Source organism: Rhinolophus sinicus, chromosome 18, assembly GCF_057876585.1.
Source record: "Rhinolophus sinicus isolate RSI-liver-muscle chromosome 18, RSI-T2T, whole genome shotgun sequence".
NCBI lineage: Eukaryota > Metazoa > Chordata > Mammalia > Chiroptera > Rhinolophidae > Rhinolophus > Rhinolophus sinicus.
The window spans coordinates 113,909,532-113,936,901 of NC_142518.1; the positions used below are offsets into that span (position 1 = coordinate 113,909,532).

Sequence of the window (27,370 nt, forward strand, 5' to 3'; positions counted from 1 at the left end):
TCTTAGAAATTACCAAAACTCACTCAAGGAAAAACAAAAATCTTGACCAGACCTATAGCTATTTAAAAATTGAAGCAGGAGTTTAAAATCTTCCCACAAAGAAAACACAAAACCAGACAGTTTTAGAGGAAAGTTCTTCTAAATATTAAAGGAAAAGATCATTTCAATTTTACTCAGAATCTTCCAGGTTCTAATTCTATGAGGCTGGAATAGTTTTGATGTCACAACCACAACGGAACACAACAAGAAGGAAAATGCACAAGCCCATTTAACTTATGAACATAGATACATGAAGCCTAAACAAAATTTGAGTGAACTAAATCTTCCAGTGTCTAAAACTACGATGTACCATTATCAAGTTGGGCTGATTGCAGGAAAACAAAGATCATTTCATAGCAGAAAATCTCTCAATGACATTTACTACTTCTTAGAATAAAAGAGAACAGCCATAAGATTATCTCTGTAAATACAGAAGAATGTTTTATAAAAATGCAACACCGTTTCCTGATTAAAAACTCTTAGTAAACCAGGAATAGAAGGGAACGCTCTTAATCTGAAAAAAAATGGAATTGACAAAAATCACACAACAGTGTCCTAAATGGGGAAATGTTGGTAGTCTTACCTTTAAAATTAGGAAAATGCCAGTGAGGCCCATCATCATCACTTCTTACTGGTAGTGCTAATCGGCAAAAGAAGACAAGAGCAAGTAATGAATTACATAAGGATTAAAAGAAATAAAACTGTCATTACTTGCAGATGATTTGATTGTCTATGTAGAAAACCTCAAAGAAAATACTGAGGTGTCTAAATATAAACTCAAGTCAAATGAATTTTCACAGACTGGCAAAAGATAATCAGAAAGCATACATATAAAAATGCTCAACAAAATACTAGCATATCAAATCCAGCAATATATAAAAAAGGATAATACAATGTTAATACAATGCTATCAAGTGCAGTTCATCTTAGGATTTACATTTACATTAGCACTAGAAATGAAATGCTTAAGTATAAATCTAACAAAAAATATGTATATGCTTTGCTGAAAACTATAAAACATTGGTGAAAGACATAAAAGTTGTAAATAATTAGACTGATATACTCGATATTTATGTGTTGGAAGCCTCAGTATTGTTAAGATGTCCGTCCTCCCCAAATGGATCTTTAGATTAATTGCAATTCGATCAAAATCCCAATAGGTGTTTTTTTTAACTATAGACACTGTTATTATAACAACAACAAAAAAAACCCCAATTCCTTAATATCAACAAATATCTCATCAGTATTCAAATTATCCAAATTTTCTCAAATGCTGTTTTTTGTTTTGTTTTGTTTTTTTACCTGTTTGCCTTTTTTGAATCAGGATCCAAATAAAACTCATACATTGTAATTGATTTCTGCCCTTGCAATTTATTTGCAAAGTCAGGATTGAAGAGCAGATGTTGAAAATTTGAGGATAAACCACAGACAAAGTTGTTTGTAGATTAGAGATTCCCTCATTTGGATTTTGTTGATTGCATCCCCATGGTGTCATTGCATATATTCTGTCTACTGTACTTCCTGTGAACTGGTAGCTACCTATACAGCAGGCATTGGCAATCTACAGCCTGCAAGCAAAACCCAACCTGCAGCCTGTTTTTGTACTGCCCGAGTTAAGAGTGGTTTTTACAGGCTATGGTCTGAATGTTTGTGTCCCCCCAAAATTCCTAAATTGAAATCCAACCCCAAAGGTGATAGTACTAGTAGGTAGGGCCTTTGGGAGGTAATTAGGTCATAAGGGTGGAGTTCTCAGGAAGGGGATTAATGCCCTCATAAAAGAAGCCCCATGGAGCCCCCTAGCCCCTTCTGCCCTGTGAGGACACAGCGAGAAGGTGCCAACTATGAACCAGAAAGAGGGCTCTGAACACAGCCATGCTGCCACCTAGATCGTGGACTTCCAGCCTGCAGAGCTGTGCGCAATACATTTCTGTTCTTTTATAAGCTACTCTTTCTGTGATACTTTGTTATAGCAGCCCAAATGGACTAAGACACTATATTTTGAAATGGCTGTAAAAAACCAAAAGAAACAAAACCAAAAGAACATACAATAGCGACAAGAGGTGGCCCACAAAGCCTAAAACATTGACTGTCTGTCCATTTACAGAAAACAATTCTCAACCTCTGATATAGAGTACTGGTTCTCTGATAGTTTAAAATATGTTTTTACATAGCAACTGTTCTGATGAGGTTTTTAAATCCTCCTGGGTCAATTTTGATCATTTTTATTTTCCTAAGAATCTGTTCATCTCCTTGATGCTTTCAAACTTGTTTGTATAGATTTGTACATAGTACTCTTGTGTAAAAACTTTTTAAAAACTTCTCCATTATTACTCTTGGCATGAATTTTAACCCGACCTTTACCACGAACAAAAGTTCTCAGCAATTTGGAGCAAGTGACTTACCTTGTTTGAGTCTCATTTTCTTATAAAATGGGAACAATCACAAAACCTACTTCACAGAATTTCTGTGAGGATCAGATGCAAAAAACGTATACGAAATTGGTTTGTCCAATAGTAGAGCCTGGGCAGATGTTAGTTGTTTTTAACTTGCTAGGTCATTTTAATCAAGTCATTTCATTTGTGTGGACATTTCTTTTTAACCTTGCCACATTACCCCTGAGTGGGGAGATGTGGGCTGGGATCTGGTACAGAGAATGTAGTGATAGATGTTCATAAGTGGACAGATGTGCCAGTGGGAGGGTGTACAAGTTCTTGATTGATTGCTTTTATGTTCTCAGTGAAGTAGGCAGTGCTTTCATCCGAAATTCAGTACTGGAAAGGGAATGTTGAAGTTGTGAGGAGAAGGAAGGTATGATATCATCTTCTTCTAGGTGAGTAGGTGAGTGAGTTACCTTAAGAAATATGTGTGATCACCAGACAGCACTAAGGGCCCATCCATGAAGCTTTGTGGTCATTTAAAGTGAGACCAGTCAGCATAGCTGTGTACTTGACTCCAATCACATTGTGCCGACTATGCAGGCACCAAGTAGATAAGGTCCCGCATTTAACTAGGGTTGGACTTTTGTCCAGTAAGTATGATCAAGCAAAAGAGGGGAAAGGGAGTGGAGAGTGTTGCAAAGGACTGATTGTAGTGGCTATCGGTGGCAGTTAAGTTGAATAAGGATAGAAGAGGGGATATCAGATGGGTTGAGGGACAGTAAAATATTGGTAGATCAATCAATTGTAGGTCCCAACAGGATTAAAGGATACAAAGAGTGAGGTGGTGTCATTTCTCCCTGAGCTTTAATTTCTTATTCATCTCATATACATTAAAGCAGTGGGCTTTTCTAAGAATTCATGCATACACAAACGTAGGAAATAACTTGGAGAGCCAGACTGAAGAATTAAACTATATTTTAAATTTGCATACAACTAGCTCAGCTACTAGTGAATCAGGTATGCACCCTCAGAGACTGCAAGGTCTAGGAAAATCAGTGGCCTCTGACCCCTTAGTCATGCCTACCCACACCATGCTCTTTCCCAACCTTATCATAGAGGAAACCTACTTTAAAATGATCCCTGTATGGTGTTTTCATGTTACAGTTTATTTAAAACAAAGTGTGGAAAGCGTTGCTGTTCTGTACTCCTCAGGGTGTCCCTTCCTTTTCTATCCTTCCTCCTTCTTTCCTTATTCACAATCTTCCTTTCTGAAAAAGAGACGTTGGGGAAGGGTGGGAAGTAGAAATGTGTAATCCAACACACACATTTCTCTTTGCTCTGTTTGCAATTTCAGTGACATTTTAATTGCATAGGTTTTGTTTGCTTTTCAAAAGTGTACTTTTCAGATGAACTTATTCAGAACAAACATTGACTAAACATTCTGGTTTTTCCTTAGTGCTTTTGTCAAGTGAGCTATATGTCCTCCTTTTTCCTAGTTACAAAAGGGGAGGGTATTACTTCTAAGAAGCAAGACAGTGATGGACGGGACAAAGAGGCAGAAGGAATAACCAAGGGGGTAAGGGAAGGAACACCTCCTCTTGGCGAGCTAGACACTAACATTAAGCATTCAATTCGTCTGAGTTCCATTCCACTCCTCCGCTTCCCTCAACCCCTTGACCTGACTTTGCAGATATAATCGCTTTATGTCACCCTCCAATTGCTTGAGCCCAAGGCTTCCCCTCTCAGTATCCCATTCATGGGCCTTGTTCTCTCCAATCCCTCACTGGCAGGGTGATTGATTTTCTCTTTCTTGAAAACAAAAGCATTCTAACAGATACCAGACACTTAACGCTCTATTGTGTACACTTATGTATTCTGATTATTTATAACAAACGTGCATTTCTATTTTAAGTATTAATAGTTAACAGTCAGCTTGTTTAGTGCTCACAACCCTATGAGGTCGTTATTGTTATCATCTCCATTTTACAGATGATGAAACTGAGGCACAGAGAGGTTTTGTAACTTGACAAACGTGAAGTTAAGAGTAAATGGTGCAGTTGAGTTTCATACCCAGGTATTCTGGTTCCAGAGTTTCTATCCTTATTCACTTCACGAAGTTGTCTCTCTTTTTATAAATGAAAATATAAAAATTAAAGAAAAAAACGAAAGCAAAATTACTTCCTTGGCACTCCCACTGCAGGCACTATTTTCAGATGCCAATCATCATTTCTTTAGACGAGTCATCAAACACTTCTCATGCCTCACTTCCTCGGCCTACCATTCTGGCAGCACTTGTCTATGCTGTGCTGTATCTCACTTCCTGTTGTAGGCCTGTGGGAATCTGTTCCGCCATTCTGAAGCATACACAAGTTCAGAGCTGCAAAAGAGTTAACAATCCATATAGTGACCCTTCACCATTGGGACATGGGAACTGTAGAGAAAGGTTCCCTTCTTCTGTCCTTCCAGCAGACAATTCTGAAGTGTATTGCATATGGCTCCTCAGTGGAATGTACCCCGTTTTGCTGCTTAAAAACATACACTTCTAGTACCTCTAGGACAACATCAAGCATAACATTCACATCATAAAGGCACCAGAAGGAGAAGAGAGAGAACAAGGAATTGAGAACCTATGTGAAAAAATAATGGCAGAAAACTTCGAAAACCCGGCAAAGGAAATACACATATAAATTCAGGAAGTGCAGAAAGTCCCAAACAAGATGAACCCAAAGAGGCCCATACCACGACACATAATTAAAAAGCCAAAAGTTAAAGACAGAATTTCTTTGGGGGCGGGGGGTTATCACTTTGTGAGGGGTGCAAATGTCTAACTATTACATTGTTTTGTATACCTGAAACTAATAAAAAAAAGACAAAGACATAATCTTAAAAGTAGAAACAGAAAGGCAGTGAGTTACCTACAAGGGAGCTCCCATAAGATTATCAGCTGATTTCTCAACAGAAACTTTGCAGGCCAAAAGGGATTGGCAGGAAATATTCTGTGATAAAAAGCAAGGACCTACAACAAATTGAACAATCTGGAAGAAAGGGATAAATTCCTAGAAACATGCAATCTTGCAAGACTGAATTAAGAAGAAACAGAAAGTCTGAACAGATCAAATACTACTAACAAAATCAAATCAGTAAACAAAAAACTCCCCACAAACAAAAGTCCTATACCAGATGGCTACACAGGTGAATTTTACCAAATATTCAAAGAAGAATTAACACCTATCCTTCTCAAGCTATTCCAAAAAATCCAAGAGGAGAGAAGGCTCCCAAGCTCATTTTAAGAGACCAGCATTACCCTGATTCCAAAGCCAGACAGACATTACAAAAAGAAAGAAAAGTATAGACTGACAACCCTGATGAACACAGATGCAAAAATCCTCAACAAAATATTAGCAAACTGAAATCAGCAATACATTAAAAAGATCATATACCATGATCAAGTGGGATTCATTCCTGGGATGCAAGGTTGGTCTGATATCTGCAAATCAATTAATTTGATACACCACAAAAACAAAGTAAAGAATAAAAATTATATGATCCTATCAATACCCACAGAAAAAGTATTTAAACTAATCCAGCATCCATTTATGATTTAAAAAAAAAATACTCAGCAAAGTGGGAATGGGGGAACATACTTCAATTCCATACGCGACAAACCCACAACTAACATACTCAATGGTGAAAAGCTAAACGCATTTTCCTTAACATGGGGAACAAGACAAGGATGCCCACTTTCACCACTTTTATTCAACATAACATTGGAAGTCTTAGCCACAGCAATCAGACAAGAAAAAGAAATAAAAAGCATCCAAACTGGAAAAGAAGTAAAACTCATTATTTGCAGGTGACAAGATATGATATATAGAGAATCCAAAAGTTTGCACCAAAAAAACACTACTAGAACTGATAAATAAATTCAGTAAAGTAGCAGGATTCTGAAATCAGGTGCATTTATTCAGAAATACACATATAAATGTATATGTGTACAGAATATTCAGAAATCAGGTGCATTTCTATACACAAAAATGAATTCTCAGAAAAAGTAATTAAGGAAACAATCCCCTTTGCAACAGCATCAAAAAAATAAATAAAGCTTCTTAGTTTGATACAGTCCCATTCATTTATTTTAGCTAGGTAATTTTTTAATTATAAAAGTTAACACATACTTTTAAAATTTATATAACTCAGATTACAAAACAATTACATACACATTGCTTTGCATCTTGCTACTCATTCATCAAAACGATTTTTAGATATACTTACTTAGAGTTGCAAAAACACATTTTTTGTTATCTACATGAAACTGTTTTGATTGGAGTTAAGATTCTTTTGTTTGAAAACACTAGAGGATATACAATTCATCTAGAACAGTTGGGCTGACAAAAATGATAAAATCAGACAATAATCACCTGATTATTGTAGGATAACAGTTTTCCTTTCAGTTGTTTGTTTGCTTATTTGTTTTGTTTTTATATTGATCTTTCTAAACTATTATTAAGTTTGTTTAAATCTCTTATCAAGTTTGTTTAAATCATCAGCAGTCAAACAAAAATAAGCCTAAGTAACCTAAGACACTATATGCTCACCAGGCCATGCCAAGTCAGTGCCCCTGAGGAAATCCCCAGGAGGATACGGGGGTGTCTCACCAATTCAGCAGAGGGCTGGGTCAGATTTTGAACCATTGCCTCAAATACTACTCACACTAATTAGATAAAGTGACCTATGAAGTCACTGTATCCACCCCCATCTCAGGAAATCTTGCTCTCAAAGAAATAATTACCAGTTTTTTGTCCAGTCCAACTTTTACTATGTACAACTATTACTATATATCTCATCTTTCATGAGAGCCCAAGAAGAATATCTCATCAAAGGTCTTAATGTATAAGGACATTTTAATAATAAACTCCAATTTTTCAAAGTTTACTAAGTTGCTCTTACCTATAATATTTTTCCCTACCTAAAAGGAATTTTTTGCCTCACTGCAACACCATCCTTCAGACAGTTAATCAGTTACAGCTTACTACTCAGTCCGTGTCTAGAATCCAATCTATGTTAAAGGAATTACAATATGTAAAAAGGGGCATATTAAAATCCTTCAACTACTATTATCATTGCCCATGCTCATGTCCTTCCACCAGAGTATGTGTTTAAATATATGTTGCATTTTTATATTTGTTTATTAAAGAACAGAGATGTTCATTCCAAGGCAATAAAGAAAATACATTCAGGTTAACAGCATGCTATCTTCTTTAAAATCCCCTATAGTTTTACAAGACTTTTTTTTCTGTCTTACACACTGCCATGAATATGACTACTTCACAGCTCTAACCCATTTATAAAAAAAATTAAAGCTATCTGGCACGACCTTGGCAGGCATACATTTTAATTTAATATGATACAGCGATATAACTACTTTTTTCCTAAAAGGTGACTACATACTTATCGTTAATATTCACTTAAAACTCACTTCCATATCTTTAATTTTTTCTTCTGCTATATTCTATTTCTCTAACAGCTGATTGTGAATTACCTCCTTGGACTGAAGAATAAACCTTTGAAAATCATTTCATCTTTGCTTCATTTTCTCTAAAATACAGATTAATGCATTCTTCCTACACCTTCATACATGTTAGTCTCGTCTACCAAAATCATAATCTCTGTATCTGTAAGATGTACATGCTTTTTTGTTCTGTTTAGCTGTTCAATTTGTATGTGTGCAAGCTTCACCTTCTGTTGAGTGTCAATAACTTTGGCTTGAAGCTCTGTGAAGGCCTTCTTCAACTCCAAATCCACAGGTGCCACCCTATTGGCTCACTCTCTGCACCTGCACGATGTAGTCCCATTCATTTATCAAACTAAAAAGCTTCTGCACAGCAAGAGAAACCATCGACAAAATAAACAGGCAACCAACCTAATGGGACAAGATTTTTGCAAACAATGCCTTCGATAAGGGGCTAAGATCCAAAATATATAAGGAACTCATACAACTCAACCACAAAAAAACAAAAAGTTCAATTAAAACATGGGCAGGGAACCTGGATAGACATTTCTACAAAGAGGGCATACAGATGACCAATAGACATATGAAAAGATGCTCAACATCACTAATCATTAGTTAAATGCAAATAGAAACCACAATGAGATAGGACGTCACACCAGATATCATGGCTGTCATCAACAAGACAAATAACAAGTATTGGAGAGGCTGTGGAGAAAAAGGAATCCTCATACACTGTTAGTGGGAATGCAGATTGGTGCAGCCACTATGGAAAGCAGTGTGGAGGTTCCTCAAAAAAAAAAAAAATTTAAGAATAGAATTACCATATGACCCAGCAATCCCTCTCCTGGGTATCTACCCAAAAAATCTGAAAACATTTATCCGTAAAGATATACATGCTCCAATGTTCATTGCAGCTTTATTTATGGTGTCCAAGACAAGGAAACAGCTAACGTATCTTTCAATAGATGATATTATAAAGAACTTGTGGTGTATATACACAATGGAATATTATTCTGCCATAAGAAAAGATGAAATAGTGCCATTTGCAACAACATGGATGGATCTTGAGATTACTATGCTAAGCGAAATAAGTCAGACAGAAAAAGTAGAGAACCATGTAATTTCACTGATTTGTGGGATATAAAACTGAAAACAACAAAGAAGCAAGACAAACAAATGAAGAAACAAAAACTCATAGACACAGACAATAGTTTAGTGGTTACCACAGGGTAAGGGGGTTAGGGGGTGGTAGATGAGGGTAAAGGGGATCCAATATATGGTGATGGAAGGAGAACTGACTCTGGGTGGTGAACACACAATGGGATTTATAGATGATGTATTGCAGAGTTGTCCACCTGAAATCTATGTAACCTTACTAACAATTGTCACCCAATGTACTAATTTAAAAAGAAAGAAAAAATATGTTACCAAAGGGAAAGGCTAATATGAGGTTCTTCTTCATTTTTGAATTGAGGGGAAATCTGCAAGTTCCATTGGGAAGAGAGACAATATCAAATGTCGCCTCAGGCTAGGGAAACAGAAAAAAATAAACAAATGAGACTACATCAAACTAAAAAGTTTTTGCACAGCAAAGGAAACCATCAACAAAATGAAAAGACAACCTACTGAATGGCAGAAGATGTCTGCCAATGATACATCTGATAAGGGGTTAATATCCAAAATTTATAAAGAACTTAGGCAACTTAACACTGAAAAATTAACAATCCAATTAAAAAACACGGGCAGAGGACCTGAATAGACATTTCTCCAGAGGACATACAGATGGCCAATACACATATGAAAAGATGCTCAATGTTACTAGTCATCAGAGAAATGAAAATTAAAACCACAATAAGATATCACCTCACACCTGTCAGAATGGCTATCATCAATAAATCAACAAACAAAAAGTGTTGGCGAGGATGTGGAGAAAAGGGAATCCTCATGCACTGTTGGTAGGATTGTAAATTGGTGCAGCCACTGTGGAAAACAGTATGGAGGTTCCTCAAAAAATTAAAAAGAGAACTACCATATGACCTAGCAATCCCACTTCTGAGTATGTATCTAAAGAAATTGAGGGAAAAAAAAAAAAAGAAATTGAAAACACTAATTCAAAAAGATATATGCACCCCTATCTTCATTGCAGCATTATTTATAATAGCAAAGATATGGAATCATTCCAAATGCCCATCAATAGGCAATTGGATAAACAAGAGGTGGTACATATATACATTGGAATATTATTTGGCCATTAAAAAGAATGAAATCTTACCATTTGCGACAACATGGATGGACATAGAGGGTATCATGCTAAGTGAAATAAGTCAGACAGAGAAATACAAATACCATATGATCTCACTTATGTGTGGAATCTAAAGAAGAGCATTAATAAACAAAACAGAAGCAGATTCATAGATACAGAGAACTGATGGTTGCCAGATGGGAGGGGGTTGAGGGGCAGGGTGAAAAAGGTGAAGGAATTAAGAAGTACAAATTGGTAGTTACAAAATAGTCATGGGGGTGTAAAGTACAGCATAGGGAATATAGCCAAGAATACAAGTAATAACTATGTATAGTACCAGGTGGGTACTGGACTAGTCAGGGGAAATCAGTTCTTAAATTATATAAATGTCTCATCACTACACTGTACACCTGAAATTAATATAAAATAATATTGTCAACTGTAATTGAAAAATTTAAAAAAGGGGGTAAGGTGAAGGGGAATAAGAGGTCCACATTCCCAGGTATAACAGAAATAAATCATGGGGAATATAGTCACTAATATCATGATAGCGTGGTTGGTGTCAGATGGGTGCTGGACTTATCATGGTGGTCACTTCTTTAGGCGTATAAATGTTAAATAACTATGGAGTACCCCTGAAAATAACATAATATTGTATGTTAGCTATATTTTAATAAATTTTTTTAACAAAAACCAAGAGAGCAAAATGTTGAAATAAGAAATAAAACATTGTGCTAAACGAAATAAGTCAAACAGGAAAAGTCGAGAACCATATGATTTCACTGACATGTGGGATATAAAACTGAAGGCAACAAAGGAACAAGACACACAAATAAAGAAACAAAAATTCATAGACAGACAATAGGTTAGTTGTTACCAGAGGGTAAGGGGGGAGGGGGTGGTAGATGAGGGTAAAGAAGGTCAAATATACGGTGATAGGAGAACTGACTCTGGGTGGTGAGCACACAATGTTATATATAGATGATGTGTTATAGAATTGTACACTTCAAACCTATGGAACTTTACTAACCACTGTCACCCCAATAAACTTTAATTTTTTAAAGAAAATGACATGATGTTGGGACAGTGTTCGGGCTTGAAAAATCTGTTCTTCGCTTACGTATTTTTGACGTATTCACTAACAGCTAGTCCTTACTTTTTTAATTTAGAAAAGTATTTAGATTCTATTCTTAAATTTGTTGTTTTCGTAAGTTTTGCTCCACATACAATATGGAGATACTATTTTAGCAGAATGCCTTTGCCAAACTAGGATAATGCTTGTGGTTATCCTGCTCATGCCTAAATGTTACACATCTGTTTAAGGGGACCATCATGTGATGGGCAAAGCAGGTATTGGAAGGCTTCTTGTCAACTTTGTGGCCCCAGTTTCAGCAAAGCTATGCATCCTACCAAGCTGACCCAGTTATCAGACCACACCAACCTGGCAGTTTGCCACCCAGGAATTTCAAACAGATGTCCTGGCAGGAAAAAATAAAAATAAAACATTGGTCTAGAGAAAAAAAGAAAACACATCCTTCTAATGATGTTTCTTCCATTTCTGCTTCACTCTTCCCAGTTCCCCACTCGTGTTGCCAAGGATTACTTCCCAACATCAACCTGTATATGAAAGGCCTCGTCTCAGGCTCTGCTTTCTGGAGGAAATCCAGGGTAAGACAGAAGACTCCAATAAGATGTATGTGACTTTAGTTTTCACAATTTCTACTTTCGCATTTAAGCCTCTAAAATTTACTTTGAATAAAGTTGGTATTGATATCATATCCCATTTTTATGAAGATATTTATATATTACAATAATATATGTGATGATTGCTTTAAGAATTACACAGAACATGAAAAGACCATAGGCACATGGGCTTTTATCCTCACGTTTTGTCTTTTGTTGGTTGCCAGATAGCTGTTGTGCCTACAGACATCATGTCTGCATTCAAGGTCAAAGGATTGGGGTGAGGGGCAAGCTGAACCTATCTCTTCTGTCTAATAAAGAAGACATTATTTGTTCCTGTTCCCAGAAGCCTCCCTGGATGATTTCTGTTTTATTCCTATTGGCCAGAACTACTGTCAAAGGAAGCTGGGAAATTGGAGAACAAGATTGCCATGATTGACTTGAATCAATCATGATTCAATACTTGGACCTGGACACTTTTCCACACTGAACAAAAGTACAGCTCTGTTGAGAAGGAATAAGGAGAAATGGACATTGTTTAGGCAATTAAATTCTTATGCCATGTTACCCTGAAAACAAGACCTAACCAGAAAATAAGCCCTAGCATGATTTTTCAGGATGACATCCCCTTAACAGAAGCCCTAATGCGTCTTTCGGAACACAAATTAATATAAGACCCGGTCTTATTTTCAGGGAAACACGGTGTCTGCATTAATCCTTATATTTAACTAATGTTTTCATAAGCTGCCTTTTTCATTTAATATATCATTGAAACCTTTAGATGTCAATACACAAAAATCTGTCTTATCCTTTCAAAACTGCATGCTGAAATGTTTAGGTATGAAGTATACAGAGGGTGACAAAAATGTATACACATTTTTAAGAAAGGAAAAAACTATTAAAATTGTAATAACATATACCGATCACAAAAGATGAATAAAGTCATGTTTGACTTCTGCAGTTACAAGAGGTACTCAAAGTGGTTACCATTAGCGTTCAGACACTTCTGATTACGGTGAACTACTGCTTGAGCAACATTGACCGAAGTGTCCACTTGCATACATTTTTTTGGCATCCCCAGAATTAATGTCTGCAACTCACTTTGAAATGGATAAAAAACAAATAAATGATGCATGAATGGATAAAGGGATGGACAGATAGAGATGTGAGAAAGCAGAAACAGGAAATTGTGAACTGGAGAACCTGCGTGGCATGCCTATGGGCACTCAGTGTGCTTGTCTTTCACCTTTTACTATTCTTTCAACTTTTTTATGTATTTGAATATTTTCATAGTGAAATGTTCGTGAACGTATGAATCAAATTTAATAATATATACAAATGTATAAATATGAAAAACAAATTGGAAAATTATCTCTTGGGCTATAAAGTTACAATTAGGACACAGCTAAGTATGTAAATGTAATTTAATGGATTAAGAAAGCAACTGTCAACTGCTCTATAGAAAATATCCATGGTTTGAAAGAGAAGAATGAATGTAGGCATACGTGATTATCAATGTTGCTGGATCTACTTGTAACAACAACAAAAAAATAATAACATGACGATTCCTACTCTGTGAGTTTGTTTACATCTTTCACATCTTTTTTACCTTTAGAATGACTGGAGTTTTTGTGGGTTGCCTATCCCAAAATACAGATACTTCATGTACTCTGCTTCATCTTATGTGGATCTTCTACCCTGTTTGTTAAACAGGGAACAAGTGTATGTGGCCTGAAAGGGCATCCAGGTAACTGAATACTGACTGAATCTATAATTGCTTTATAACCTGACCTCCTCCTAGCCCAATGGCAAGGCAATCTTGAGTCAGAAGTGCTGAGAAAGCCCTGGGATGAGTTAAGTGAGGATCCTCACTTACCATTGTCAGCAAGTTTTGTGACTTTAAGCAAAATGACATATAACAAAATCAATTTCACCATAGTCTAATTGCTATAACTATGAGTTAAGTTCCAACAGTGTCTCATCAACTTTACTGTTACTCAAGATCCTATTGTACATGGTAGAGGAGTTAGAGAGATGACTTAGTTTGGAGATTGGTGAAAAAATAAGTTATAAAAGCCTCAGAGAAGGAGGAAAGGACTAGAGAATGGGTTAAGGGAAGGGCTGGGCCATGGCAAGAAAGGGAAAGAGGTGGAGGAGGCAAATATAAAAGTTAGGGAGGGGTTGATCACTAATTATTTACAAGAGGAGAGAAGAGAAAATATGTTTACGCCAGGAAGGGTGGAGTGTTTATACAGAGAAGTCCTATACTTTGGGACAGGCCAATGCAAAGAAAGGGAAATACTGAAAATAGGAAACATGCCTGGGGTTCATAGGGCTGAAAGGTTGCTTGTGCATTAGTGAGCGTTAAGTTGGGTGAGAATATCCAGGGAGACCAATGGCCTCCAATAGCATAAGCAAGACTGGCCCTGGGCCCTAGAGGAAGGGTCTAATTGCATTGTCTAGCACTTCTGGAACAGTGTATCAAATAATAGTGGTAATAAGAAGCATTCTTCTCTTGTTCTTGGCTTTAATGGTTTGAAGCAGATTTATTTATAATGTTAAGTAAGTATCTGTGGGGGAGGGGGAGAATTCCCCCCAACCGTTCTTTAGTTCTTACGGCTGGACTATTAATAAAATAATAAAATTGATAGGAGACTAGATTAAAAGGAGAAAACCCTATTTAATGCATGTACATGGAAAAATCCCAATACAATGCTCAGATCATAAAATGACAGAACCAGGCATCTTGTTATATACTTTTTAGACAAAAAGAGTACACATTTGTGAGAAATTGACAGGACAAAGAAAGTCAGTGCTCAGTGGAAAGGAATCTAAGCAAGGTTTGGGTAATTCAAGTGGCAAATTAGAAAAGAGGAAAAAGGAGCTGACGGTACAGACCTTTTGGCTCTGAGTTGTTCACATCTAACAAGAAGGCGAGAGCTGCAGGTACGGGATGGACACCTTTCACAGGGGAGATGTATTTCCTGCATTGGAGGAGAGAAATGAGGGTCAAGATGCGCTTCTGGCATTGGCTGCTGGTCAAGTAACTTCAACTAACTCAAAGTCACAATATGCCTTCGTGGGATATTTTCGAGTATCCCATCTTTGGCCACACATTTCCCTCCTTTGAAACTTTCCTGGAAGCTTCACACACTGAAAATTGGGCTGATGGATGCCAGAGAGAAAAAAATGGGTTAAAAGCTGAGTGGTAAGAGATCTGCTAAGAGAGAAAGGAACGTGAATTAGAATGAGGATGAACACACAGAAAAGAACAAATCGGAGCACAGTTTCCCACACCCCATTAAAACAGGCACCCGTTCCTGGGAATAGGTCAGTCCAACAAAATGTCTTTGCTTCATTTATCTGATGGAAAATATCAATCTTTTCTTTTAAGTTAGCTACTCTTTGTCCAGTTTGGTTTACATGGAACTAACATTTCCCACTGATGGTTGCATAACCATCCTCCTTGCTGGGCAGTGTATCTAACGCACAGCAACTTTGAACTACAACTTCTGACTGGCACACTCCCAAAGTTTGCATAGTGGCGTTGAACTCTTGTCCCCATTACCATGGAGAGATTTAAGATTGTGTTTTCTAATTCATAATCTCCGAATCTGGGGAATCAGACCCTCACCACTGAAAAAAAACTTTGAATTGTGATACACAAGCAGATTTTCTGTCATTTCCCTACTGGCATGTTTATGTCACACAACTTTATGAACAAAGGAGCCTAAGTTTAATGTGGCTGATATTTAGAGAGAAGTGTTTGGTTACAAAAGGAGGCAGGTATCTGAGTCCATAACATTCTGACCATTTAGGGAAAACTTTATATAGTTTATTGTCACATAAAATGAAAAGACCAGTGTGGTTTACAGACAAGGTACAAGTGGGATCTGTCATTCCCAGGATTGAAAGAGTTTCATGAGTTATGTCAGTATCCATATATCCTGTCAATCTGTGAGAGCAGAACAAATTGCAAAATAGATGATATAGAAGGCCTGTAGTCTGGTTTTGGCAGCTAGAAAGCTTGGTCCTGTTGCATGGCCAAGTCGGTCCAGATTTTGGTCCACCCACATAGACTTTGTGGTATTGGGCGGCTTAATCAGGGAGCAGCTGGAATACCCTAAATTGCACAAAGGTGGCTTGTAAGCCATCCAAAATATTTGGTGATTTGGCAGACATCTGTGCCCAAAAGGGTAATACTAGAGTCACTTACTTTCCGTGGCAGATTTGAATAAGCTACCTGTGAAATCAAAGCACAGTTTGATTGCAATATGGTCCTGGTATGTCACCCAGGAAAAGTCTAGGATCATGACTGTTTTTAGTGTAATGGGAAACATTTTTAGTTATTGTCTTTATCTTGGTAAGGGATAGTCCTTCAGCCTCTATAGATTGTGTCCTGGGCCCAAATGACCAGAAGAAGAGGCAGAGTGATGTCTGTCTTGCCATGGATACCATTCTTTGTCACTCACCCATCTTCTGTACTCAGTCCACCAGTGTTTACATTGGCAGGAACAAAGGCTAGTTCAGGCTTTTTTTTGCGCTATTGAGATGTTGACATAGCCAGCAATCAGATTGATTAGTTAAAGTGGCCAATGTTGGGGAAACTGGTATAAGAGGGTGTGTGGTTTGTGCCCTGCCTGTTGAAAAACAGAGGCTTAATAAGAGCAAGACACAGGTTGGTAAAAGGTCCATAGTGGAAACTTAGAAGGTAGGATAGAGACAACCATTCTCCAGTTAGCCTCCTAATAAATGATTAATAAATGTAGAAAATGGTGTTAATTGCATTATACACGGGGGGTGCAAAAAATGTATACAAGTGGACACTTTGGTCAATGTTGCTCAAGCAGCAGTTCCCCATAATCAGAAGTGTCTGGACGCTGATGGTAACCACCTTGAGCACCTCTTGTAATTGCAGAAGTCAAACGTGACTTGTATTCATCTTTTGTTATCGGTATATATTAAGTATTACAATAAATAGTTTTCCTTTCTTAAAATGTGTATACATTTTTTTGGCATCCTCTGTATATGAGGTGTGATCAAACAATATGGAGAATGTTTACATAAAAAAAAATATTACAGGGGCATGCCCGGTGGCTCAGGCAGTTAGAGCTCCATGCTCCTAACTCCGAAGGCTGCCAGTTTGATTCCCACATGGGCCAGTGGGCTCTCAACCACAAGGTTGCCAGTTCAATTCCTCGAGTCCCGCAAGGGATGGTGGGCAGCGCCCCCTGTAACTAAGATTGAACACGGCACCTTGAGCTGAGCTGCCTCCCGGATGGCTCAGTTGGTTGGAGCGCGTCCTCTCAACCACAAAGTTTCTGGTTCGACTCCCGCAAGGGATGGTGGGCTGTGCCCCCTGCAACTAGCAACTGCAACTGGACCTGGAGCTGAGCTGCGCTCTCCACAACTAAGACTGAAAGGACAACAACTTGAAGCTGAACGGCACCCTCCACAACTAAGATTGAAAGGACAACAAATTGACTTGGAAAAAAGTCCTGGAAGTACACACTGTTCCCCAATAAAGTCCTATAAAAAAAATCACAGTAAAAGATACATTGCCATTAATCCTGCTCAAAATACTCCTCCTTGCTTCAAACACACTTATCCCTTCATTCTTGCCACTTTCTGAAGCAGTTCTGGAAGTCCTCTTTCATGAGTGTCTTTAGTGTCGCTGTCGTGGCTGCCTCAATGTCCTGAATTGATTCAAAACATTTTCCTTTCATGGTCATTTTGACTTTGGGGAAGAGCCAGAAGTCGCACAGTTCCAGATCTGGTAAATAAGGTGGATGAGGACACACCATTTTTTGTTTTGTTTTTTGACAGAAATTGCCATACCAGGAACAATGTGTGACACGGAGTGTTGTCATGATGGAGGATGAAGTAAAGACACTCACAAAAGAGGACTTCCAGAACTGCTTCAGAAAGTGGCAAGAACAATGAGGTAAGTGTGTCCAAAGTGAGTGGGAGTATTTTGAGGGGAATTAATGGCAATGTGTCTTTTACTGGAATTTTTTTTTTTAATTTAAACATCACCATATTTTTTGATCATATCTCATATATGGGATTTTTTAAGGGATGGGTAATAGGTAAAAGCTAAGTTTCTTGATCCGTGATTTTGGGGAAAGCTGTCTCCATTGTGATGCCACCTGCTTCAAGGGCCTGCGGACTAGCTCTGGAAATCCTTAAGGTTCCCTGTAGGGACTGTTTTCCAGTTGTCCTGAGAAAAAAGAACTGGGTCCATTTCGGCTTGCATGGATCCAGGAAAAATTTTCTTTTATTTTGATGGCAGTGTAGGTTGTTAGCAGTACCTCATAAGGTCCTATCCAGAGAGGTGATGGCATGTGTTTTCTTCTAAAGACCTTGATGTATTAGGTTGTGCAAAAGTAATTGCAGTTTTTGCAATTATTTTTAACCTTTTAAACTGCAATTACTTTTGCACCAATCTAATACACCCAGTCTCCTGGTCAAAAGGGATGAGAAGGCTTGTCAGTTGGTGCAGGCCACGCCTCTTTTACCTGTTGTCAATAAGCTTCAAGTATACTAGTTAGCTCTTGTACATAGCTAGCCATAGCATCAAGTTGTTCACTTATGTTCTAATGTTCACTTAATCCAGGGATAGAAGGTTTAGAGATGCCCATAGGCATTACTAGGTATCCAAACACTATTTCAAAAGGGTTTAATCCATGTCTCCTATTTGGAGTATTTGGTCTTTATAAGGCCAAGGGCAAAGGTTCTGGCCATTTAACTTTGGTTTCTTGACAGATCTTTCCTCAAGTCCTTTTTATATCTAGACTTTTAATTTGCTCTTACCCTGATGATTGAAGATGCTATGGGGTATGAAATTTTAGTGACTACCCTAGAGTTTTTGCAATTAGTGGTCGGTATCTGCTATGACATGACTTCCTTGGTCTGATTCAATCCACAAAGGAATGCCAAAACACAGAATAATCCCAGTTATTAGTTTCATTACTACTGTTGTATCATTAGCATATCTAGTCAGATAGCATTCAGTCCACCCGCTAAACATGCAGACAACAACCAAACAGTGAAAATAACTGGGGTTAAGTCTATCAAATCCATGTGGAGTACCACAAAGTACAGTGTGGGCCTAGGAGGACTTCCTGGGGTATATTGATTTCTTCCAGAAGTTTGGTGAGGTTTACAAGAGGAGCACTGGGAAATGATTTGGTCAGAAATTTTGTGGATACCAGGGCAAAACCAACTGTCTTTCAGTTCCTTAATTAACCCTCATCGGTACTATGATCCATTTGGTGGGATATACGTGTAAGCCAAAAAAATCAACAGAAAAGGGACCCAAGGATGTCCATTTTGCCCATATATAACCCATTGAATAATTGTTTGATACCCTTTTGTATCCATTTTTTTTAAAACTGTGGGGCATTTGATTGGTAGCTATTAACAGTGAGAGATGATGGCTGGTTTAAAAATTGAGTAGAGAAAGGATAAGGGGGGTCCATTTTGAGCTGCATATTTGGTAGCTTTGTCAGCCCTGTTGTTTCCTAAAAATAGAATATCAGATTCCTTAGTGTGGGCTCAACGGCAAACAATGACAATTTTAGAAGGGCGGTGAACAGGTTGTAACAGGCAGCAATTACATGCCCAGTCACAAAAGGGGTACCTGCAGAAGTTAAGAATCCATGGGACTTCTAATTTGTGCTAACAGCATGACAGACTCCAAAAGCGTATTTAAATAACAGCAATTTCATTAATCCAGTTTTTCTTTAGACTTCTGTAAATTTTATAGTTTCATGGTCTTAAAGCGGTCAGAAACCTGTATTCAGAGTTCTTTATATGAGTCGCATGGAAGATGAAGCACTTTTGTAAAAAGCCCCAGAGTAAAACAATAACTACCTATAAATAACAAAAGACTTCAAACAGCATGGTTATAGTTCTGATTACAGTGTAATTGCCAAGGCAATTTGGTTATTTCTGTAAAACACATTTTAAGACAGTGACTAGAATTATGACTGGTAACATTATATCAAGACATCAGAATTTCATATAACTTTGGAACATTTATATACCTATATAGGCATAACATAAAGAAGGTTTAGTATTATTTCTTATTTGACAATGCTTCCCATGTAATTTAACATATTAAATATGCCTAACTAGCTTAATCTCCCTCTTTTATAAGGAGAGAAAATAAATCTTTGAGGTGTTCCAGGGGCCCTCTGGAAAATCCCAGTTATTTTTAGGCCCATAAGACTTCATATAGAAACCGATCTGGGGGAAGTTTCTCAAAAATATAACAGGTTTTAAAACACTTAGTCAAATACGATTACAGGTTACTATGAAACAATATTTAGTTAACCATTTAATGGTGGGGACAATTAGACTTTGCAGGCAATTACAGAAAGTTAAACACTTGTAGGTATAACTTAGCTCTCTTAATATTAAGGAGACTCAATTTTAAGCAATCAAAGACCTGATGAAGACAGTGTGAAGCATAGTTAGTAAGACACAAAATCTTTGCTTTCTAGACCGAAAACGCCTCATAATATTTTATCAGGATCATACCAATAGTCTGAGAAAACTTTGTCCCTTTAGTAGATGAAAGAAAATTAAGTTTTGGTTTTATGTAAGTACATTATTGATATTAAAGATTATATATATATATTAAATATTAAAAATTAAATATTACTCAGCCATAAAAAATAATGAAATCTTACCATTTGTGACAACATGGATGGACCTAGAGAATAGTATGTTAAGTGAAATTAGTCAGAGGAAGACAAATACCATATGATTTCACTTATGTGGAATCTAAAAAAACTAAATAAAAGAACAAACAAAACAGAAACAAACTCATAGATAACAGAAAACAACTGATGTTTGCCAGAGAGGAGGGTGGTTGGGGAGCTGGGTGAAAAGGGTGAAGGGATACAAATTAGTAGTTAGAAATAGTCACAGGGATGTAAAGTACAGCACAGGGAATATAGTCAATAATATTGTAATAACTATGTATGGTTCCAGGTGGGTACTAGATTTATCAGAGGGATCACTTTGTAAATTACATAAATGTCTAATCACTATGCTGTATACCTGAAACTAAGATAAAATAATATGAATGTCAACTGTAATTGAAAAAGTTTTTAAAAGAGCTTCCAAAATTATATATATATATGTGTATATATATATATATATATATATATATATATATATATACATATACATATATATATATATTATTAAACCCTCATAAATAAATTTATGTAATCTTATCCAGCTTGATCATACATAAAATTTCTTTCTCAAGATCCTTTTTTTTTTTTTAAACCTTTTACAACCTTCTGAATCCATTTTAGTTTGTCTCTTGTTCTTTACCTATTCAGGAATAACCAACTTTATTTAGGACAAAATCACTTTCATTTTCCTCAATAAAATGCATCTCCATGTTTCATATCCTTTCTTAGCCTAAAAAACATATCTTATCATACAAAGTTATTTCCCTTGTCATTTTAGTAGACTTAATTACCTGTATTAGAATTTTTAACCCTTAGAAACCTTGAACTTCTGGTAAAAAGTAAACTGTCCTTTCCCGGAAATTTTATGAATGCATTTCATAACTTTTAGAAATATGGTTGACTCTTGAACAATGAGGGAGTTAGGGGCACCAACTCGGCCAACTCCCCAGTACAGTTGAAAATGCACATATAACTTTTGCCTCCCCCAAAACTTAACTACAGTCATCCCTAGGTATCCACGGGGGATTGATTTCAGGACCCCCCGCAGATGTCAAAATCCACAGATGCTCAAATCCCTTATATATTAGGTTGGTGCAAAACTAATTGTGGTTTTTGCAAATATTTTTAACCTTTTAAACCGCAATTACTTTTGCATCAACCTAATAAGAATGCATACAGTAGGCTCTCTGGTTCCACAGATTCCCAATTGCACACCAAAAATACTGTTTTTGATCTGCAGTTGGTTGAATCTGCAGATGTGAAACCTGAGGATGCAAAGGGCTGACTGTATATTTATCGAAAAAAATCCACACATAATTTGGACCCATGCACTTCAAATCCATGTTGCTCAAAGGTCAACTGTATATGCTTCTTCATATTACAATTTTTTTAAGTATTTTTTAAAATTTTTTTTGTTTGTTTTTTAATTGGGGAAGGGGAACAGGACTTTATTGGGGAACAGTGTGAATTTCCAGGACTTTATTGGGGAACAGTGTGTTTTTCCAAGGACCGATCAGCTGCAAGTCAAGTTGTTGTCCTTTCAATCTTAGCTGCGGAGGGCGCAGCTCAGTGGCCCATGTGGGAATCAAACCGGCAACCCTGTTGCTCAGAGCTCACACTCTAATCAACTGAGCCATCCGGCCACCCCCGTATTATGATTTTTAATAAGGCACAAGACATATTTACTAACTGACCCAAATATTTTTTCTTCTGTAATGGGAGACCAAAAGTAGATAAACCTATGTTAAGTAATCAATGTTTCATTATTTGTATCTTATCTTGAAATGATCTATATATCCAATACATTTTTTAACATTTAATTTAATTTAGCAAACCTCTAAAGTTTCAAGTTTCCAATAAGATATTGGGAAGTTATTTTTAAGTACATAGACTATAAAACATAATTATTGCTAAAAAGTTTCATCTAAAACCTTATATCTTACTTACATCTATTTAATTAATTAATTTTTTAACAATCATACCTAGATTACTCATGAATACTTTATAAGACATTAGACAAAGTCAATTATTATCACAAGCTATTTTCTCTCCTGATAAATGAACTTGACTTTTAGTACTACACTTAGGTAGAATAAAAATACTGTATTGAAATGTGGATAACTCTAAAGATATGTATTTTAAAAAAATAATACCAGCAACTTACATTACCTTTAATATCAAATATTTGTCTAGATTATGTGAACTTGTAAAAGCATTAGGGTTAGTTTCTTATTATTTCTTAACTTATATAAGGACTTAATTCCTTTAAGCCAATTAAGTAGAGCTCTTTATAAACCAATTTTAGTTAATATCCTCCAGAGATAGAAAAAATAAGTTTTATAAACTGACATATAAATATACATACATATATGGACACATATATAGACACGTACAAATATTTAGATAGATGGAACAAGAGACCTGGTAGTTTGTTTTAAAATTTTAGCCATGATCCCCCTTACCCTCATCTCCCACCCCCCACCCTCCTTAAGGGGGATCGAATATATGGTGATGGAAGGAGAACTGACTCTGGGTGGTAAACACACAATGGGATTTATAGATGATGTAATATAAAATTATACACCTGAAATCTATGTAACTTTACTAACAATTGTCACCCCAATAAATTAAAAATAAATTTAGCCATGAAACAGATACAATAATGTAAAACCCATTAATTTGTAGATAATAGTTAGAATAAGTTAAATTTATCTGCTCAGATGGTTAATTAAGGCTTTTTAGTATTTGTGGAGAAGAGTTTTAAGATTTGTATTTGTCCCTGACAACTAATTTTAAGGAAACTCAGATACATTCAGGATGAGGGAGCCTTTCTAGAAGTTTGTACTTTTTAAAAAGAACTATTTTTCTTATTTTCTGTGGTTTTCAGGTTTTCAACTTTCAGGTTTTCCTGGTTGAGGTAATTGGGCTCAATCTCAGGCAATTGTGGGATGTTATCTCTTGAGGTGTTTACATTTTAAAGACATAGTAAAGTTTGTAACTTCAAGGGAGAGAAGAAATATGAGTCGTTTTTCCTTCTAGGAGTTTAAGGGATTGCTGTTTCAAATTTCCTTCCTTTAAGTACAGGTAGTTGTACATCTAATGTCCTGAATTTTATGTCCACAAATATCTGAAGGTAAATAGGAAGTGGTCTGAGTGGACTTTGATTTTTGTTTTAATTTCTGTCCTTTCATTGTATTAAGGGAGTCTTAATGGCTAGCTATTATATCAATATGAGAGCTCTCTAAATTTGTTTTCTCAACTTAGAAGTTCCTCCAATTAATCTCAATAGTGACTTAAACCAATAAGGCTTTTATGGCTTAACCAAAGCATAAGGTCCAGAAAATTTACTCCCCGAGTTAGCCTAAGAAAGATAACCGCCCTGTCTTCAAAACAAACAAACAAACAAACAAAAACACAGCAGTTCCAAAACACAGAGAATCATGTGTTCCCTGTCCCCCAACATAACTCAGTTTTAGATTCCCTAAGCTTGGATCCAGGGCTTATTCGAGTGGCTGTCCACCAGGTGCATCTTCCAGCTGGTGGAGAAACTAGACAAAAGAAAACAATGACCATCTCTGGGAGGAAAAGGATCAACAGAAACATGAGTCCTCAAACCAAGTTTTTACCAAAATTGTTATGCCCAAGGCACTAATTCCACAAATATTTTCTCCTGGTAATCTAAATTTAGAAAGAGAATTTTTTTTGATCATTTTCTCTTTTTACTAGACCCACAGATATTTTAAGGAGAGTGACAAGGTAAGAAAATCTTCCCTGTTTGCTAGCTCTATTGTCAGACACCCAGTATCTCTGAGCTGCAGTCATCTCAGGGAAAGCAGTGCTCAGAAAAACCATTGGGGAGGGGGAGAATCCCCCCCAACCGTTCTTTGTTTCTTATGGCTGGACTATTAATAAAATAGTAAAATTGACAGACTAGATTAACAGGAGAAAACCCTATTTAAAGCATGTGCATAGAAAAATCCCAATGCTCAGATCATAAAATGAGGCTCCAAGAAAAGATAGAACCAGGCAACTTGTTACACTTTTTAGACAAAAAGAGCACACATTATGAGAAATTGACAGGACAAAGAAAGCCAGTGCTCAGTGGAAAGGAATCTAAGCAAGATTTGGGTAATTCAAGTGGCAAATTAGAAAAGAGGAAAAAGGAGCTGACGGTACAGACCTTTTGGCTCTGAGCTGTTCACATCTAACAAGAAGGCGAGAGCTGCAGGTACGGGATGGACACCTTTCACAGGGGAGATGTATTTCCTGCATTGGAGAAGAGAAGCGAGGGTCAAGATGCGCTTCTGGCATTGGCTGCTGGTCAAGTAACTTCAACTAACTCAAAGTCACAATATGCCTTCGTGGGATATTTTGGGGGGCAGGCAGTCTCAGGCCCCAGTATCTCCTTGTAGTCCAACTTTATTAATGTATTTCTTTTCAGGAAGGAGTTGAATTTTCAGCATCCTAATGATGGGTTTTTTTCTTTGATCCGTTAAAATGATCAATTATCACTACATATTGCTTCTGAACGAACTTTATATTTCTGGGAAAAACTACTTGAACCTGGGGTATTTTTATTTTGCTGATTTGATTTGCTAACAGTTTGTTTGTACTTACATTAATAAGTGAGATGGCTAGGTATATAGTTTTCATTTTTAGTACTCTGTCAGGTTTGATACCATATTTACACTGGGTGCCTAGAAGAAATTTATGAATGTTCCTTTTCCTCTCTTTGTAAAAATGTATATGTTATAGGAATTACCTGCTCCTTGAGGCTCGGATGAATAGCCTGTGAAACCATCCAGCTTTTGGGGGAAGGATAGACCTCTGACAACTGTTTTTTTTTAAGTAACACATATGTATGGCAAAAATTTCAAACTGCATGAATGGTCATACAATTGAATAGTCCTCCCTTGAAAGTCAGTAAATAATCCCTCCCACCTCTTATTTCCAGTTCCTCAGTTTTTCCCCAGCCCCCCTTCCACCCCTGCCCCTAGGCAAGCACTGTTACTAGTTTATTGTTTAGCCATAAGTACAGTCTGTGAATATTCAAACATATGAATATTTTCCTGTGTGGGACAGAGCCTGTGGGGACAGAGCCCCAGAGAGTAGTTTACAGGCTCTCGGCCTCATGTGGAGGGGTGCTGGCTCGGGTGGTGGATGGCCGTTCGGCTGTGGCTGGTTGGTTGTTGGCTGTGGCCGGTTAGCCGACTGGCCGCTGGTATAACTGCTGCGGCTACAGAGGAGAGCCGAGGACTGCCGAGGATTGCCGAGGATTGCCGAAGAGCCGAGCAGAGCCGAGGAGAGCGGAAGAGAGTAGAGGAACAGGGTCAGGAGAGTGGAGGAGTGTCATCGGTCGGTCGGTTGGCGGAAAGGCCGTAGGCAGGTCGCGCGTCTGGTGAACCCAGCCTCCAGTGAGACCATGGTGGTGTGGCTCCCCTACCTATGGCTCCGTGGGTGTTCCTTTTTGGTCTCACCATATCCTGCATTCTTGTGTGGGGAGCAGGAGAAGAGACCCCGCAGGCCGCCCCGCCTGAAAAATGGCGTGGCGAGCAGAGTATGGTGCCGGCTGAAACTCTCCGGAATATACTGGAGCAGTTTACACATATACAAGCTCAGCTTCGTAAGCGGAGTATGGTGCCGGCCAAAACCTACCAAAGCATGGTGGAGCGGTTTGTTCGTGTGAGAGCCCAGCTTCGGGAGGCCCATGAGGAGCGACACCGGGAACGGGAGGCGCGGTCTGCCTGGGAGACGCAAGCCTCCAGCTGGCACACCACCTTCTTGGCCATAGAAGGCGTTGCCTTCATTTTGGTGATCTGCTGCGGTCTTAGGATCCGAAGCTTGTGGATATCTTACAAGGAGGCCTCCACCCACTCAGACACCTGGCACGGTGAGCAAGATTCCAACCAGGTAGGAATGGCGTCTGACTCTGGGCAGGAGGATGTGTGGACCCCACACAGTATATGGTGTTCGGTGGCCACTGTTCTCAGGAGTTGGACCCCCAAGGAGGGGTGGGAGGACATGGACGGCTCTCCCGCCAGTGTGGAGAGGGCCCTGCAGGCTCTGGCTGAGCGGTTGCCGGAGGAGGAGAAGGCTACAGCTGGCCGCATGGGCTGGATGTTCCTCACGGCCTTGAGTCTCAACACCGAAAATGGGCTTAGTGAAATGGCCTGGGTGCCAAACCAGGTGTCCCGGTTGGAAGCACTGGAAGCCCGGGCCCGCCTGTTAGAACAGGGGCCCCAAGGTGGAGACTCTGAGGCAGAGGCGGAGGAAGCGAGTGGAGACAAAGTAGCTCCCAACCCCCAAGCCCGACCAATCTTAAAGCAAAGGGTAAAACGTGAGCAACCTTTGGGCCCCAGGGGCGTTGCTGCCGGCAACCCAGATGTGACTGAGTTCACTACCTACACCCCATACACTCCCACTGAGTTGCAGGAGCTGGGGAGGCAGTACAGACAGCGCCCTGGAGAGCCAGTCTCGGCTTGGCTATTACGTTTATGGGATGAGGGAGCAGACAGCATTCTCTGCTCCCCAGGCGAGATGGAAAAGCTAGCCTTCGTGACAGTGCATCCGTCCCTGCGACAAAGGTTACAAAACTGTCATAGGTTGGCCAACGACCAGGGCAACCATTCTCTAATGCAGTGGCTCACTGCTGCGGTACGCACCGTATGGGAACAGGCTGGCGAGCTGCCAGACACTGTGAGTCAATGGCAGTCATATACAGAACTTACGCAAATAATCCGTGAAATGGGTATGAGACATGCTATTTTTAACCTCAACATGCAGGGCCCAGATGACGAGCTTTTTACTG

At 38.2% G+C, this 27,370-nt stretch overlaps 1 long non-coding RNA gene across 1 annotated transcript; it reads right to left on the reverse strand.

The window, feature by feature from the left end:
* On the reverse strand, positions 1-25,439 carry LOC148754702 (uncharacterized). The gene is made up of 3 exons (XR_016019967.1): positions 24,743-25,439; positions 14,750-14,835; positions 1-679 (listed from the first exon to the last, which is right to left on the reverse strand). It is a non-coding gene; the product is annotated as an uncharacterized LOC148754702 (long non-coding RNA).
* Between the last annotated feature and the right edge of the window lie 1,931 nt (positions 25,440-27,370).